Source organism: Calliphora vicina, unplaced genomic scaffold (assembly GCF_958450345.1).
Source record: "Calliphora vicina unplaced genomic scaffold, idCalVici1.1 scaffold_21, whole genome shotgun sequence".
Classification (NCBI taxonomy): domain Eukaryota; kingdom Metazoa; phylum Arthropoda; class Insecta; order Diptera; family Calliphoridae; genus Calliphora; species Calliphora vicina.
The window spans coordinates 27,619-41,596 of record NW_027052622.1 but is presented as its reverse complement, the minus strand read 5'-3'; the positions used below and the strand labels follow the sequence as shown (position 1 = coordinate 41,596).

General features: G+C 29.0%; 1 protein-coding gene across 2 annotated transcripts in view; it reads right to left on the bottom strand.

Annotated features, from left to right (window-relative positions):
- MEP-1 overlaps positions 1-13,978 on the bottom strand; it is a 42,931-nt gene that overhangs the window by 23,684 nt on the left and 5,269 nt on the right. The window contains exon 1 of one of the 2 annotated variants that reach the window (XM_065514868.1): positions 2,523-2,788. The exons of the other annotated variant lie outside the window; for it this stretch is intronic. The gene's annotated coding sequence lies outside the window, so the exon portion shown is untranslated. Of the gene's footprint in view, positions 1-2,522; positions 2,789-13,978 lie in introns of those variants that run through there. 2 annotated transcript variants of the gene reach the window in all.

Sequence of the window (13,978 nt, the reverse complement as noted above, 5' to 3'; positions counted from 1 at the left end):
GCAAAATCAAAATTTTTTTCCAATATGGGCCCTTTTTTAATTTTTTTTTTTGCTCAAAAGAAAGCCTAGGTCCATTCCTTTAAGATATTTTTAGTCCCTTAGTGGGATGCGAGTGGGATATCTATCAAAATAAATGTTTTAACACAAAAATTGTATGTCTTGAGTTACAAAACATTTATTTTGATATATATCCCACTCGCATCCCACTAAGCGATCAAAACCATCTTAAAGGAATAGGCCTAAGCTTTCTTTATAGCAAAAAAAAAAAATTACAAAAAGGGCCCATTTTAAAAAAAAGTCAAAAAAGTTTTTGATTTTGCCAAAAAATCAAAAATTGTATATCTTGAGTTACAAAATATTTATTTTGATAGATATCCCACTCGTATCCCACTAAGGGACCTAAAATATCTTAAAGGAATGGACCTAAGCTTTCTTTTGACTAAAAAAAAATTTTTAAAAAAGGGCCCATTTTGAAAAAAAATTCGAATTTGCAAAAAAAAAGTCAATAATTGAATGTCTTGAATTACAACATTTTTATTTTAATATATATCCTACTCACATCTTCCTAAGTGACAAAATAGGTCTTAAAGGAAAAGACCTAAGCTTTCTTTTGAGCAAAAAAAAATTTTTAAAAAAAAGTCCCATATTGGAAAAAAATTTCGATTTTGCAAAAAAAAATTAAAAAATTGTTACAAAATATTTATTTTGATAGATATCCCACTCGCATCCCACTAAGGGACTAAAAATATCTTAAAGGAATGGACCTAGGCTTTCTTTTGAGCAAAAAAAAAATTAAAAAAGGGCCCATATTGGAAAAAAATTTTGATTTTGCAAAAAAAAATTAAAAAATTGTATGTCTTGCGTTACAAAATATTTATTTTGATAGATATCCCACTCGCATCCCACTAAGGGACTAAAAATATCTTAAAGGAATGGACCTAAGCTTTCTTTTGACTACAAAAAAAATTTTAAAAAAAGGGCCCATTTGGAAAAAAATCGTATTTGCAAAAAAAAAAGTCAAAAATTGTAAGTCTTGAGTTAAAAAATATTTATTTTGATAGATATCCCACTCGCATCCCACTAAGCGACCAAAAGGGTCTTCAAGGATAATATCTAAGCTTTTGTTTGACCTAAAAAAAAAGATTAAAAAAGGGTCCATTTTGAAAAAAAAAGTCAACAAAGTTTTTGATTTTGCAAAAAAAGTCAAAAATTTTATGTTTTGAGTTACAAAATATTTATTTTGATAGATATCCCACTCGCATCCCACTAAGCGACCAAGTAGGTGTTCAAGGAAAATATCTAAACTTTATTTTAAGAAAAAAAAAAAAAAAAAAAAAAGGACGCATTTTAAAAAAAAGTCAAAAAAGTTTTTGATTTCGGAAAAAAAATATTAAAAATTTTTTATTTTTTTTTTTAAATATTTTTTTTCGAAAGATCGAAGAAATAGCTATCTATACTATTTGGGACACATTTTGCTAAGAACAATAGGTAATAAGTTACATGGATAAGAAAAAACCCCTGTTTGACCAAATTGTCAAAATTTTACCCCCTATAACTCAGAGAGTTCTCGACCGATGTTGTTGAAAAATTGTGTCTGAGTTACTATCCAATAGAGCTAACCTTGGTGCAAATTTCATCCCGATCGGAAGACATCGATTTCAAAAGTTGGTTCACTTGACATGAAATGCCCCATATACATAAACTTATGTTTATTTGATGGAAAGTACATAACATCACTACCACACTATGTAAAAGGGCATTGGGGTATATAGACGGTTGCAGCAGCTGCAGCATTAGCGGCAGAATAAGTACATAACAATACACACATATATACAAATAGTATATACCACATAAATACATACATAGGTACATATAAATATGTATACACTCATACACTCAAATGTATATTTACGTACAGCGTGTACAAACAAACTGACTGACAGTTTATTGTGTATGTTGAACGTGGGACAGACGTTCAGACGTACAAACAAAACGTCAAGTCAATACGAACGACTGACAGGCAATTCCAAACGAGAAGTTAGCAAAACAAACGTACGTATTGTATGTATTATGTGCAGCGATGGTTGATTACTATCGTGTGAGTGGAGTGGAGAGATTTTTGGTTAGTCGTTCTCAAAGTAAATTAATAAAGTAGACTCAGTAGAACAGCTGACTATTTTTTTTATTAGGTCTGAACTGTCAATTCACTTGTGGTTGTTGTGGCGAAAAATACAACAAGCCCAAAAGCAAAAACAACAACAGGCAACTTTGACAGCTCAGACCTTAAACCAAAAACAAAATTGCTTGTGGTTTTTGTAAATGTTGTATTTGTTGTAGTACTGTCGCTACTTTATTAATTTACTTTGGTCGTTCTGTCCGTCCGTCTGGCAGTTAGTTGACTGTTTGGAAATAATATAGTATGAGTTTGCAACTTCTGCTAAAACAAAAATACCTCAGAAAAATTGAAGAACGACGAAATCAACGTGGTTTGTCAGTTGGATTTTTGTATTTTTACATCATACCATACTCTGCCTTGCTTTGAGTCGAGTTATTTGTAACAGCATTGGCAATTTGTTTGGAATGGTTTCACGTGAAACTCCTAGTATAATGCTGGAACTGTACGACAGGCTATTAAGGAGGATGATATTGCTGCAGTATTAAAATTTGGTTGACCGTATCAAACGCGGTGCGATGGTGGAGAAAGAGTTGGTGTAACAAAAATAATTACAAAGTTTTTTTGACCGGTTAACTGTAACACATTGAATCCGTATTATCAAAACAACACACACAACACTCTCGAAAACCAACAAACAACTAAATGTTGTCAAATAAAGAGTAGCTCAAGGCGAATTTATACAAGGTGGTGTCAATAGCACAGCTGATTATTTTGTTCACTTCTTCAGAGATTCGAGCTGTCAATTTCACAAGTGTTTGTTGTTGCGAATACTGCAACAAACATAAAAGCAACAAATACAACAGGCTAACTTTGACAGTTCCAGCTAACATAAACCAAAAAAATGCATGTGTTTTTTGTAAATTTTATACTTGTTGTAGAATCGCTTTCACCTTATAATGAATTCGCCTTGGAGTAGCTGCAATTGTACATCAGTGATGGAAAATTACTTTTCAGAAGGTAAACATGATTTAAGTACCTTTATTTATGACATAATTTTTGTATAATTTAGTGAAAAGTACATAATGGTAATTCAATTAAAATACACAGCTTCATTTGATATCAAGAATAACAGATATGAATTCAACTGAAAATTAATATTAAATTACACAATGCTACACCAAAAATATGCATGCGTTCTCATATAGTCCATAGAGTTCGGAAATACATACTTAAAGATTTTCTCGATCACTTCGTTTAGTAGTTTTTTTTATTAACAAATGTTGTAAAAAAATATTTTTTCTATTTTAGTGAAAAAGTATACTAAAGTAGCTTTATCACAAAACACGTAAGTTATTAAAAATCAATTAAAAATGAACGCTAATTTTTGTGATAACATGAAATAAAAAAAAACATTGCTGACAGTATTTTGCTTTAGCTGGGGAGCATCCTGACTTTAAACTGAAGTAACTCAGCCATTCTCCAACCGATTTTTACAAATATTTTTTTGTTTAAAAAGTGAATCTCAAACCAAAATTAGTTTCAAAATAACATCTTTATGTTAAAGTGATCGAGAAAAACTAAAAGTATGTATTTCCTTACACTATGGAATGAATTGCTCAAAGAGAACGACTGCCTGTTTTTTTTCTTCTTCTTTATATCACTGTGTTTTTTATGTGGCAAACAATTATTTATCTGGCCAAACCCGAAACCATAGAATAATATATCCATAGAAGCGTTACTGAGAGGGAAAAAACCTAAGTCTGTTGTCAAAAACCTAAGTCGTGAGAATGTATTAGTACGTTTTGAGATTGTGTTGGTGCCTTTTTAATTTTCACCAGACACACTGAGTTGTATAAAAATGTTTAAATTTTAATTTATTTAAATTTTCTTCTATTTTCAATATCAACTAGTCCCAACCTGTAAAAAAAAAATACCTTTCGTCTATATAGTTGAAGAAAAATACTCACAAATTCGGACGTCAACGACATTGCATTAATAATAGGTAAAATCATGAAATCTGTGGTCATAAGCAATAACCACCTAAGTCGACTTAAGAAAGATTTGAGTTATATATGCTACAGTCCTAAGGAAGACTATTGCATTTACAATAAGCCCCAAAATATAATTAACCCATTATCGGCCACTACCAGAATCCGACGGAGCTTATTAAATTCCTTTTAAAGGCATGGTTTAAAAGCTCCAATTAAGAAAAAAAATTAAAATTTTTTGCCCCAGGGTTGCCATATTCCTAGTATGGCTTGGTCGAAAAATCGACCATTGGCCGAAAACGATATAATTTAAGAAATATAAATATTTGCAATTAATAAAAGAAAATCTTTTGTTTTAAGGAAAATATTAAAGTAATGCGGTTTTATTTAAAATAATTATCATTTCTGAATATGTGACATTTAAAAAAAATGTATGGTATTCATCAAAATATTTGATGTTTAGATAAATATTGCACTTCTTACATGTAAATAAAGTGGGATTCTTGCATAACTTACACCAACTATGTTTATTCTACGCGCTCTTTGATACGGCGTGTACTTTCTTATTGATTCGAGGAAAGTTTGTGGGATATTCCATGTTCTCATTTTCAGACTCATTTTCGTATGTGAATAGTTTACTTATGACTTCAGAATGAAAATCAATTTGAGATAATGGTTTGTTGTTTTGAAGATTTTCTATTCTTTTATCACTTTCGGCTATGGAATTGTTATAGTTTTCTTTTGCTTGCGACAATATCTTTTTGCATTGACATGTGGTTCAACTGTGGAGTTATTGTTACAACATTACTGTTGACTATCAACTAAAGGAACAACTTCTCCTCGCTACCTTTCTTTTGATTTTGCAACGTAAAATTTTCCATTCTGTTTTCAAGTATAGTTCCAGTTTTCGCACAAAAAGACACATAGCTGATAAGTAGAATAAAAAATTGTCAAAGGAAACAGTATGAAACTCCGGATCAGGTACGTTAGCAATCAAATTTAAAACTTTTTGGGCACCAGGACATATGCTCTTACTATAAGATGTGGCTGAACCACCGTATAAAATACTATAAAATAAGTAGCTCTTTTCTGAACATAAGCACCACGACTTAAAGCGGAATCGAATTGGCTTTTATTTTATAAACATCTTACATGAGTGCAACAAAACGATCTGATATATCCAAATTAGTACTATCGGCAAGATGCAAATACCTGTTTCAATATTGATAATGCCATGTCGGATTGAGAAGACCAATAATGATCGATATGTGGTAAAGTATGATAACCAGACAAATATAAAATTCCAATGAACCTACGCAATTCTGTTGGTGTAAGGTTAGCAGTAGCATTATTTTCACACGCATAGACATTTGCAAAAGCAACCATTAACGCAATAATGGAATTATCCAAATATAGTGCATAAATATCAAAAGGAGATTTAGGTCCCACAAAACAAAATGATATGTATTTATCACACAAAAATTACCCAAGGGTAAAAATAAAACATATGTTATGATTTTGAAGCATTTTAATATAATAAGAAAATAAAATAATTAAATTAGTATGCATGACGCTATATGATGGGTTTCGGCCATTGGTCGAATTTTCGACCACCAAAAATTACGGACTCTCAAAAATAAGAGTTTTATCATTTTGAATTTTATTTCTTTCTTCTCTTATAATTTGGTATTTTGACTTCACGGAAAAGTAATAAAAATAAATTACATTTTTAGTTTTTTAATTTTTTTAACATTTTAGAAAAGTGACTAAAAATTGCATTTTTTGCTTCATCAAGAAAAAATTCTGGTTTTACTTAAAGACAAAAAATAAATATATCAAAGATGTTAAAAAAATATAAAACTTCATTTCTGTTAAAACACATTTAAAAAAATATGGTCAGCTTCATAGATATTCACTTACAAAGTTGCTGGTCGAAAATTCGACCACCAGCCGAAAATGGGTTAAGAAAACATTCAATTATATTTTATTTTGTTTAAATAGCTTATAATGACTTTAGTTGTTATTGTATATTTTTCACGAAATAAATTTTCATAAATACGAGTGCTGTTTAAGAACCAAACTAAAAATAAGCGATTATTGCAAATTGGCTTAATTACTTGACATGTCAATTTGTAAATATTTAATAACAGGTTAACTCAACGTATGTCAAACAACAATCAAAACACTTATTTTCAACACACGCCTAAGTTTCTAAGTTGCATGATATTTGTTTTTATTAAATATTTTTGCTATAATTTTTCATTTTAGCATTGTGCATAATGCACTCTTTTATTTTTTTTAGAAACGCTTTTATAAATATAAATTGTTTTTTCTCAAAAACATGTTGTTTGAATTAGGCGGTTATTGCTTGTGACCACAGAAATAATACTTTGCCATTTAAACAAAATTGTATTAAAAATACATTTAACTTTAATGATAAAAGTGAAACACGCCAATCCAGCACGTTTTTCCAAAAAAGAGCTCACTGACATAAATGCGACTTATAGGTTATTGAAAAGCGCTAAATTGGCAACGCTGTAAAACTGTACCTTAAAATATCAACACTGTGGCAAAACATACACAGATATATAGGGTTGATTTGCTAAGAGAGTCATAACCAAGGCGAATCTATAGAAGGTGACGACAGAACTACAACAAATACAACATATACAAAAACAACATGTACTTTGTTTTTGTAGAAAGATAAGTGAACTGTCAAAGTTGCCTGTGGTTGTTTTTGCTTTTGGGTTTGTTGTATTTTTCGCCACAACAAACACAAGTGAATTGACAGTTCACTTGTCTAAACAACTGAATAAAAAAAATAATCAGCTGTTCTTCTGTCGTCACCTTCTATAGATTCGCCTTGGTCATAACAGTTTATTAAGATTATATGAAGAGAGTTTAAATAACTCTTAAACGGATTATACAATGAAATCAAGGCGAATTTATACAAGGTGGTGGTAGTTCTACAAAAACAACAAATGGTCTTAACAAATGTCAAAAAACAGAAATTAAAAATTAAATTAAATGTATTAAAACTAAATATAGTGTAGATAATTGAATAGTGAGGGCTTTACTTATTTATGCAAAATATAAATATTTTGTTAATTAGCTTAGAATATGTAGATATTGAAGTATAAAAACAAGCTTTGACAGTTGTTAGAACCAAACAAGCGAAAAAAGAGTAATCAGCTGATTGACTGACTCCACCTTGTATAAATTCGCCTTGCAATGAAATGTAGAAAGATATTCAACAATTTTATGTCAATTTTATACACATTAAACCAAAGTAAATTAATAAAGTGGACTCAGTAGAACAGCTGACTATTTTTTTTACTTTGGTCTGAACTGTCAATTCACTTGTGGTTGTTGTGGCGAAAAATACAACAAGCCCAAAAGCAAAAACAACAACAGGCAACTTTGACAGCTCAGACCTTAAACCAAAAACAAAATTGCTTGTGGTTTTTGTAAATGTTGTATTTGTTGTAGTACTGTCGCTACTTTATTAATTTACTTTGCATTAAACAAAATACACTTTACTAACAGGGCTGTCAGATGTGGCGATTTCTCGCCAAACGTGGCGATTTTTCATTGCCTTTGGCGACCAAAATTTTCAATTGGCGACATGGCGATTTTTTAACAAATTATTTGTTTTTCTTGAAATATTTTTGTTGATATTTATTAACCCAATAGTTAATAAAATTAATCATTTATAATCTGATAATATGGATGCAGGGAGCATAAATGATCAAATAGTTTCAACAATATTAATTTTTTATTCTAAAATGATTAAGCCGTAATTTTTAAATAATAATGGAAATATTGATAACTTAATATGCTCATTAAAATTGGCTATTGGTTCGACGGATTCTTTGGAATCAGGAATCTATCGATTTCGGCACAGAATTTGAAATGGAATTACAAAATATAAAAATGGAGGAATATGATGTAGAAATTTAAAAAAAAGAAAATAGTTTTTTGTACTTAAAAAGCTTTCAAAAGAAATGCTTAAACGGTTATGAGAAAATATGTATAACTCTTTTTAAAGTACATAATGAATTTTCAATATTGAAATGAAATGGAAATTTTCGGTAGTTTAAAATTCATTGGCCCATAATCATAGTCAAACACTAAAGTCGGTTCTTTTTAAAAATAACTTTAAAATAAAAACCAGCTTTTTATTAATTTGCAACCATAGTCAAAATTAAAGTATGTTTTAAATTGAACCGACTTTAACTGGGTGCCACCGCAAATGTAGAAAATGGCGCATATTCATAAACGATCACCAAGTGTTAACTTTTTTAAGTATCTATTTAAGTTATTCACAATTGGTTACTTTCAGCACAATTAGTTAGCACTTAATCATGGGTATAGTTGTACCTAAATGCCAACTACTAATACATTCAAAAAAACAGCTGATTGATTTCATTTTAATATATGTATACAAAAAGAAAATAATCTAGATATGTTTTTTTTTTGTCAACAAGATTCTATTGCAAAATTTAATTTTACGTGTGCTTATTTTAATTGATTTACATACAAACTATAACTATACATTTTGTATGTACTTTTTAAAGAACAAAAATAGTTTTTTAATAGCTTTATAAGCCTTTTAATTAATTACAGTATATATCGATCAAAATATTATCGACATTTTGTTTTCTCTACATGTCAAAGCAGTAACTAAGCTAGTTATGAATTGTGAATAAGATCTACAACTATCTATGAACTATTTTTTAGTTTCTGTTTTACTAGTTCCGACTTTAGTTATGATTTATGAATATGCGCCAATGTTTTCATACAATATACAACAAAAAACAGACAAGTGGCAACGCTGAACAGCTGATATACAAAATTAAAAAAAATACAAAAAACGTAAACAATAAAAGTAACCTGGACATCTACAGAAAGTTGTTTGTTGTGGAAAAATGGAAAAGATAAGATTAATATCATAATTACGATATTTTGGTACTAATTTTATTGATAACTGTTCAATAATTGCAAAATCTCTACCAATATCTTGTAACTTAAACATTTTTTACTTTGTGACGAACTTTTTTACTCGGCGAAGAACAGCTGATGCTGTTGTTAAATTAGTTAACAGCCGTAAAGTAGGCACAAAGTATACAGAGGCGTCAAATTTGACAGTTCAAAAACACTAAAATCAGCTTTTTTTGAAATTGTTTCGATAGAAAGAGAAAACAAATTTGCGGTTTAATACAGACAGTGCGTTAAAACAAACAACTATATAAATATGCACAAAACCAAACCAGTTGAAATTGTTTCGAGCGAAAGAGACAAATATATTTTTTTTTTGCCGTGTCGCCTCTGTATACTTTGTGAAGTAGGTCTGGGTTGATTAACAACTAGGGTATTCAATTAATCGGGTTTCTTATTTAATCGGTTAATCGAGCAAATAATTAATCGAGGTTTAGATTTATTCGGTTAATAATCGGTTAATTTAAAATTATTCGATTAACCGAATAATTTTTATTTTCATTTTAAATTGAAAATACAACAACGAATTTTGTGTACAAAAACATAAAAAACAGCATAAGGTGTTTGAGATCATTTTTGTAAACATATCGTCTATTTGCTGCAACAACGTCATAACTCAAAATCCGTGTTTTTTTGAACTGAGTAATACAAAATATGAGCTGTTCTACAATCTTTCTTAAAGTTTTATCAGTTTTCAAAAAAGTCAATTATTTTTTGTGTGAGAGTGTTTTTTTGTTATAAACATCAAAATTAAAATTCATGTTTTCTCGTATATTTTATAAGTTTGGGTTAAATACAGATTAGAAAGATATTAACATCTACTATTTATATTTCTGAAATCGCATGATTTGTTGAACATTTATTTAAGAAATATGTAGTAAAATGTCATAAAATATTCTAAGACGTTTTTCTCGAAACGACTTTTTTTGAGTTATGACGTCGTTGCAGCAAATGAGCAATGTGTGAGGTTTTTAGGGCTTTAGTGAGATCTTCTGAAATAATATTTTATTAAAAAAATATATAGATTTTTTCTGTAGATTTAATAAAACTTTTCTTGGAAAAAAACTCTCTCGCTGATTGTATATGTTAGAGAAATCAAAATCATGATAAAGAATATTCCTTTTTGCATTGTTTTAGATTTTTCATAGTTTCGTTCAGTTATTATAAAAGACTCATTTCAAAAAAAAGTTTCGTCTATACATGTAAATCCAAACAAAGTTTCAAATACATGTAAATTAAATATGTCAGTTGTTATACATACTCACTAATCATGTTTATTGGATATTCAAAAAATATCTAATTTTAATTTGAATTGAAATAAAAAAATAAATACAAAAAAAATGTTTAAAGTGCAAAAAAAAGGAATTTCGGTTAATCGGTTAATCGATATAAATTAATCGGTTTATTTGTTATTTGAAAATCGGCAATTTCAAATTATTCGAACAGTTAACCGTCCAAAATTAATCGGTTAACCGATTAACGGTTAATCGATTGAATACCCTATTAACAACTCGCGCGTCATTGCAATTATTTTTTAAGTGCAATCAGGCCCGTTTTAATTTTTTGCCTTTGACAATTTTGCGTCTCACTCTGGCACGTATAACGGTTCCTGTTTTACGTCGTTTGCACCAACCGCGTGTCTTTTAATTTGATAAACCCTGGTGGAGACCATTAAAACTCTTCGTTACTGGTGGAGTACCAATTAAAACTCATATCGTGAAGTCTTTTAAGCGTTCCAGCTTTCTATATGAAGATATAGGTCGACTAGGGACATACTTAAATCGTGTGGAATACCCTGGCGTTTTGGTTACGTACCCTTGCCATCAATTTTGAGAATTAAAAAAAAAAATGAGTTAAAAACAACTTCAGCTAGTTTTATATTTAGAGTCGACTTCAGCGTCAGAAGTATACTTAAATTGTCTATGATAGACCACAAGTCCACTCTTAAGTAAAGTCGAGTTTAATTCTCTTAAAATGTACTTTATTTTTGACTATGATTATGGGCCATTAACTTCATTTTTCAATCCAAAAGTATCAGCAGGGGAATATGAATTGCAATGGTCAAAATTAGCATATATCAATTGGACTCTGATCTTTAAAGGTGAATTTCCAACAAAATTTGTTAGATTTTTGGCCACAAGTTTACAATTATTGAGATGCAGGTGGAACATTTCAGACTTAGCATTTTCCGTTCTTAATATCTTAATTTTATCAACCAGCAACGCTTACGTAGAAATGGAATTTCAATATGAACTTTTATATTCATTGATAAGAATAGTAAGTTATATGAATGTTATAAATAACTAATGCACTAGATTTAAACCCAAATAAATTGACTTTATAATACATAAAATTAGTATGTATTTTACAATAAAAATCTAAAAAAAAATATATTGGCGATATTTGGCGATTTTTTGTTTAGCTTTTGGCGATGAAGGTAAAAAAAAATCTGACAACCCTGTTTACTAACACTAAATTGCCACGAATTTAAAAACAAAACAAAAAACAAGGAGAATGATACGAGAACTCAAATATTCTCAATAAATGCCGCTTAAATAAAGTGTGTGTGTATTTTTTAAAACAAAATGTTTAGTGTGGACGACCTACCAAAAAGGTTTTCATTTGTTAATAAAAACATTAATTTTTACAATTAGACTTATTTTTGAAAATATTTAATTTTTTAATTTAACAGTTTCCGGAATTCATTTTTTGCACAATAATTTTTAAGTGTTGTCAATGCGTTTGAAATTCAATTATTCAAAAAATATATATATTGTTTAGTAAAAAGCGTAAATATAAGACACAGAAATAGCGACAGAAAAGAGAACAAGTTTGAAAATGGAAATACACAAAAACGTTGATAAATATTAATAAAACGGAATTGTAATAAATTTTGAGAAATATATATTTACTGCAAAAGAATATACATATATGTATATATATGTAAGTATATGAAGAAAATGAACAAAAAAAATAGAGGTTGAGTCTTTTTCTTGTTTTTCTATAAAATATAAATAAAACGAAATTTATAAAGAAATATGTTTGTATAGATAGGTATAATAATTAGTCTATTTGAAATAATATTTTGTTCCTTGTTATTAATTATACCTATGTAAGTAAGCCTTCGTTCAGGTTTCAGGCAACAATATTTTTTGAGGGGAATTTTGCAATTGAATTTCTTTAATAAAACTGTACTTTTAGGCATATATTTATAACCATCCAACTCTTCCTATGTGTTCTAATTTTTTTCATGCCATGACATCATATAATGTAGGAAAATTACCCCAATAAATTGTTACTAAGGATGTTAGTGCAAAATTTAAAACCACTTTAAATCAAACATTACACGATAAAAATATGATCCTTTTTTATTATAATTATGACAGACTGATTAGGTATAATTATGTATGACTTAAATTGTTTTAGTTAAAGATCGTAGTGTAGTGGATTTAGAATCGAAGTGCAATATCACCATAATTTGTGTTAGAATTAGTAACAAATATACAGTGAGTGTCGCTCAAAATCGTACAACATAGGTATTTTTTTTAAATATTATGAAATTATACAGGCAATAATAGGTGATTATATAAAAAATTAAAAGTCATTTGTTTAATTGGAACAAAAATATGTATTTCAACAAAAAATATAACGAAACCTCAATTCCTGAAAAAATATTGATGAAAATTAAAAAATATCACAAAATTCATATTTCACTTCTTATATTAAATTTTATATAACACTTATATTAAATTTTAATTAAAACTTTAAAAATTAAAAAAAAAATGTTAATATTAAATAATCCTAATACTTTGTGGGTATCCTTTGCTATTTTTTAGTGCCTGTACGATTTTAAGTGAAGAGTTAATATTCTGGGCACTGACGGTGTTACCCAATTTTTTTATTTGTAGATAAGGGCAATTAAAAATATACCATATTTTCTGATTGTAATAGCACACACAATATAAAAATAGTTGATGTTTTAGAAATAAAAATTTCCAAAACATCAACTTTCTAAAACTAATGAATAAAATTTTACCACGATGGTGTACGATTTTAAGTGACATTCACTGTAGGTATTTCTTATTTTGTGAAACAAAATAAAACGAAAATAAATTTCATTGATAGGTTTAAAAAATATTAAAATTGCTGTAAAAATATCTTTTTTAATTTTTATTACCAGTAAATTACTGAGAAAAATTGCAATAATCCGTAATAATTTACTGGTAATAAAAATTAAATTATAGTCTCAGTAAAAATTTACTGAATGTATATGAATAATGCAGTGGCCCATGTATGACGCATGGTTATACAAGGTGGCGCAAAAGTAATCCTCCTATCAGAAAATGCTATAAATTTTGCGATTGGCCCCTAATGTCAGTTCTGTTTTGACATTTGTGTAGTAAACACTTGCGAAATACACGTTAATAAACAATGTTACGCTACACTGCTCCAGAACGCGGAATATTGCTGACTATTTATTTGACCAACAATCGGTCGGTTTTTTCATCAAAAATAATCATGAGTAAGCAAAATTTACGCTTCTGGGGCACTGAAAATCCGCGTGTAACCCACGAAGAGCCATTACACCCGCTCAAAGTCACTCTTAAAGACAATATCCGTCAAGAATGTGAGAACCTATCGCCGGAAGTTTTGGCCAAAGTGATGGAAAATGCAATAAAAAGGGCTCAAATGACAATCAACTGTAACGGCGGCCATTTACATGACATCATATTCTCGACTTGATGTAAACAAATTTTTCAGTTTACTTTTGCGCCACCTTGTATATAAAATATATGTATATTTTTTCCGAAATGAGTCTTAATTCCGAAATATCCCCCATATTCAGAAGACTTTATTAAACAAAATTTTCACTCAT